Here is a 5548-nt window from a genome sequence, read left to right on the forward strand (position 1 = left end):
ACAGATTAATTCGTCCAAGCTAACATTACATACATTTAATTAAATATAACTTATTATATTTAATTTACGAATTCACAGTTAATCACTACTACAAATCCCTTACATTCTCGACGCTTTTTTAGCCAATTTCCGACGCTTTAAAGCGTCGATATTTTATTTCTCGACGCTTTAGAAAGCGTAGGTTTTTGGGCCGTCAGGATTTTTTGACGCTTTTTGGCGTCAACCATGTCGACGCCTTTTTGCGTCATTGACCTTTTCAAGTAGCGACGCTTTTTAATGTAAGTGTGCACGACACTTCTTTGCGTCGTGAATTGGAAGCTTCTCGACGCTTTTTTCTGTACCTCGTAACAGTTTTCGCTACTAATGCTTTCGTCACTATCAACATCTAAATTAACCAAATGGCATCATAAAAAACGTATAGAATACAATAATTTAGACGGATCTTCGATACGTGGGTGCAAGGAATGGAGTAATTTCATATAAATATTACATATACACAATAAAACGTACAATGTTTGTAGAAAAAAGCTCCATAAAATGGAACTCATCCAAAGTTGAAATATTTCTATAACACACTAAAATCAAATATACATCTATCTACAACGGAAAAACATTTTGTTGAACAATCTGGATAATATGTCCACACACTCTTCAATTCTAATCCAACCCTCCCACTGCATTTCATCTCTCGTGAGTCCTGCCAAATCATCAATACTTCCACAAGGAGCTTAGTAACTGCAGGTACAACTTGAAACAAAGAGGCACGACTGATTAAGAACTAGAAACAAAAAGTGAAGTAAATATGTATATCATATATGCTTTAATATTTTAGTGTAAGAATTTATATCAAGTACTCCCTCCGCGTACCGGTCAATTGTCTTTTAGTTTTGGCACAAAGACCAAGGAAAGAGGAGGAGGCCAATTAGTAAATGACAAGTGGACCAAATTGTGTGTGAATGATCAAATTGCTCATTAAGTTCATTCTTAAAATAGAAAGGACAACAATTGACTGAGACACCCAAAAATGGAATAGGACAACAAATGACCGGGATAAAGGGAGTATATATTAGTAATAATGTCTTACTGGTTGACCAAATAATGTCCAAGTACACCCAAACATTCTTTTAGAGCCATGTAACTTTGTTTCGTAAAACCTCTTATATCTCCATTCCAGGTGACCATAAAAGATCTCTGCCAGTTAAGAAAGGTGTGCAGTTATAAACATTCACAATTTTAGAACTTATTAAGACTTACCAACATATTATGTATCATGGTTTGATATCATGTTAACATAAAAACTAAACAAAGAAGTCAGAAGGGACCAAAACCAACAAAAAGCTAACACAATTGCCATGGGGAATAGTGGAACATACCAACTAGCAAATGACAAATTACCACTTTGCTTCATCAACTACACCTGGAAAGTATTCAAATATATTTAGGACGTTAAGCAATTCTCTAAAGACATGTCTTATTTTCGATAGATGCATTGTCCTGCTTGCTTGTCTAGCTTATGGCTCAGGATTTCACATCCTACACAGGTATAACATAGATAATGTGAGAGAGAACCAAACATCCTTGTCGGTGGCTACCAATAGACATGCCTTACCCTCTAGGGGTTCAATAGTTACTTCCTTTTTATGATGACCTTCATATTTCAGCAAGTCATTTTAAAATCGTACATAATTTTTAGCTTTCGGACCTCTATGATGACCCCTCTCGTTATTATTTTTACTTCTATCTCATTCAGTTATATTACAAGGGAAAGTCAATATTCTACTAATAGGTAAACTTCGAGCTGAAAAGAAGTATAATAGCCTAATTTTAATAAATAATGTAATTTACAATCAAGAGATGGTTTAATTAACTACCAAAGTTTCTTTGTCAGGATACTGAATGTACGGTCTATCAATTTTAATGGAGATAAAGGTCAAAGTTTGCTAAACAACCAGCACAAGATAATTGGTCCAAACCATCTAAGAGTTTGACAAAATTGACTACATATATTAGTTTGAAAAAATTGAGGAGTTTGCAGGCATTGTCATACTAGAAATAAAGATGTCTTCAGAAACCCTCTATGCTGGAAACTCACAACTTAAGAATTAAAAAAAATTATCATGAAATCAACACACCATAAGAATTAAAAAAAAAATCACAACTTGAGACAAAATCTACATCAAGTAGAAAAATAAAAAAGGAAGTGTTCCCTTAATCAACAAGTACCTGGTAGAATAAGATATATTTGTAAAGATCCTTTTTCATCATATCACTAGGCTTTATTAAATAACAACAAACAGACATATTGAGATGCACTAGAAATTTTCAGATAACATTTTGTCTTGAAATCAGACGCTAGCATCCAATCATTAAACTCTAAGTATCAACATCGCAAGCAACTGAAATAATTGTTGGGTCAATCATGTAGGTGACATAAGTTAAGTGAAAGTATGGTTGTATGTCTGTAACCTGTAACTGTAACTCTGTAAGTGCACCAGTGACGTACTTAAATTTGCAGTAGTAATGCTATAGAAATAGCTAAATGGGATTCAAACAACCGGTCCACCTCTTATAAGGCTCAGCTCAATTCTTCAAATTATTTACCACATACTCCTTTGTATCACAATAACAATGCATTAAACAGAATCAAGAAATAAAATTTTAGGTGTAATTTGACGTTTAATCCAAATACCGAAATTTGAAAACCCTAATGAATGAATTTCCCCAATCCTCAACTCTAAATTAAAATTATAATTAGAAAAGTATTTGTTTTAAGAGTTACCCAGTACATACTGGAGGTCATTGATGGTCAAACAGTGGTGAAGAAGGTTACCGATAGTCAAACAGTGGTGAAGAAGGCAAAACTGGAATCATTTGCCAACATGGTGACAGCATTGCTTCCTGTTGGATGCTTGTCTATGGCGGATAACTGATACAATCAATTTGAGGGAAAATATTGCAAGAAACTGATGATATTGTGAAACTGAGCAAAAATTAGAGTAGAACGACGCAAAATAAGTGCAGAAATGATAACAATTCAACAGATTTGAATGAAAAGTAGGACGATTTACATAAGAAATTGATACGTCATCGCCATTCAAGACAAATCAGCATGATTATGAAGCGGAATAACATTATAAAATAAAACGAACTCATAAATTAGGTTTATAACGAAAACATGAGATTTCTAATCGCTTAAATAAGAAAAAAACACAGCAAAACGAAAATAAAAATCAGATCCTAGAAGCAAACTGTAGTTCATTGCAAAAATTCGAGCACCAGATTCACGATAAAACAAATCGTTCGGCATTGTTGAAGAGGTTCCAATTAATAACGGAATCGACAGTCCAGATCTAAACATATGAGAGATTGAATGCAGCCATAAGTAATAATAAAATCGTTTAATTTAATTTACAATTGCGTAGAAAATGCGAAAGAAACCAATGAAAGTATACTAGAGAAGAAGAAAAGTCTGACCTTGCATTGGATGGTTAGGCAAACAACAAATTGATTTTACTTGATGAAAATCGAAAACAAAGTGATAGCAAATTGTAACAATTACAGAAAAGATGATGGGTGAGTTGGAAAGCAATTAGGGTTAGCTCATCATAAACTGGAGGGATAGGCGGGATAGCTAAGGGTATGCGAGTAGTTTCAATATAGGCGGTTTATTTTGATGGAATTTTTGTTTCTAGCGCCTAATTAGTGCGCTTTTGGGTTTTCAAATATTTTGGGAAATGGAAAATTTGATTTTGACGAAATAAGGTGTCGAGAGCAAATAAAAGGGTGAAAAAAGGATCGACGCTTGTAAAGGCGTCGCCCCTAAAGCGTCAAGAATGCAAGGGATTTGTTGTAGTGAATTCGTCTCAACTAATATTATTTAATCTTCATTAAATAATTGTCTCATCAACACATTGACTAACTGTTTAGTCATATTAGGCATCAATGTGATCATATTTCTATAACCACATCTCTCAAACACATCCTATAGGTGTGACCTTTAGGGACCAGTTGATCACCGTCATCTGTATGATAATAACGTCAAACTTTCTAGCAAGCCAACCGTTATTAGGTAAACGTTAATCAACTGATTAAATATACGAAGTATACCCTTGTGAACCTGTAAGAGATTTACAAATGTTATCACACTAATTTGTGGAGGACACAAGCTCCAACAGTTTATTCAAGTTTTGAGGCCAAGTTATGCATTAAACTTGGACATGCACCGGCCTATTCCGTTTCCTTGTAGCTTTGGTAACAATGCGCTCTACCTTGGGTTGTTCATCTCATAAAGGAAAATTCAAGTATCCATTTCAATGAGTCAAGGTGAAGATTTCGTTTTGCATCAACTAGGATATGAAGCTCACTCCAACCAAGCAATGACAAGTGAAGACGGGAAAGCAAAGGACCAAGCTAAAGAGCAGATTTTGGGGACGGAGTCCAGTGGAAAGCACAGTTTACGCAGACTACGCAACCTGCGCCACTGACAGGATCCTGCGCACTCTGTTTTAAACACGGGTTTAACTTAACATTCCGTGTTTGGGCTTTGATATGACGACTTAACCTAGAAGAGAGTGCAGCCCTATATCTAGCTCATGTTTTAAAGACCTAGATTAGGACTTTATGATTGAAATAATCTCAAAAACTTGTATGAGAAAAAGATTGAGTATTTGGGTGAAAATTGTAATCTTTTGTTGATTTTTGATGCCAATCTTTCCACATTTATTGGGTTCTTCTAAGGATATGGAAGGCTAAGCTTTCAACTTGATGTAATTTGATCAAAGTATCCAACTTTGGTATTGTAAGACTCTTAAACCTCTCTTAATTTATCTAATACTCTTTCCTTGTGCTTAAATTCTTATGTTGAGTAATTGAATGTTTGGTTTGATCACCCTTACATATTGCTTACTTGACTAGTGCAAATCTTAGAGAAATGGTTTAATCTATCTAGGATTGTTTGAAGCAAGTTTGTTGTATGTTGATTTGGTTTAAAGGATTCATGTAACAAATAGTAAAGTGTATGTCTTTTTCTCATTTGTATGGTTTAATCTTATGAATAATTGATCCTAGCTCCATCTTTTGGTTAACCTCTTAATGCTCATGCTTAGTCTCTTTTCATGGTTTAATGACTTGTTGTCTAAGTTTGACGGGTATATGTAGATGGTTTAATGTGCATGTATCAACATCTTAAGATAGTAGTATTGGGTAGATAGTTATAAGAGAGTAAAAAAGAGTCAAACTTTATCATTGTTGGGTTACTAAGAGAGAATTACATCAAACTTTCCCGTTTATATTTGAATCTTGCATACTAGTTGTTTTTTTTTTTTGGTAACATGTGAGCATTTTATATAATAATGAATCATCCAAAAGGATATTACAATTCAGCACATTTTCCAACGTTTTCTTGCATTCTAGCTGTTTGTAGAATTGTCTCAATAGGAAAATCTCCATTGTTACTCAATTTCCATGTTTGTTTCCAAACCCATGCCTTTTCCATCTATGTTCCCTACTAGTTGAACATTGTTGATATCCATTGTTTGTGATTAGTTCC

General features: G+C 34.2%; 1 long non-coding RNA gene across 1 annotated transcript; it reads right to left on the reverse strand.

The window, feature by feature from the left end:
* Positions 1–465: 465 nt before the first annotated feature.
* On the reverse strand, positions 466–3723 carry LOC141612941 (uncharacterized). The gene is made up of 2 exons (XR_012529209.1): positions 2831–3723; positions 466–1533 (listed from the first exon to the last, which is right to left on the reverse strand). It is a non-coding gene; the product is annotated as an uncharacterized LOC141612941 (long non-coding RNA).
* Positions 3724–5548: the final 1825 nt, after the last annotated feature.

Source organism: Silene latifolia, chromosome 1 (genome assembly GCF_048544455.1).
Source record: "Silene latifolia isolate original U9 population chromosome 1, ASM4854445v1, whole genome shotgun sequence".
NCBI lineage: Eukaryota > Viridiplantae > Streptophyta > Magnoliopsida > Caryophyllales > Caryophyllaceae > Silene > Silene latifolia.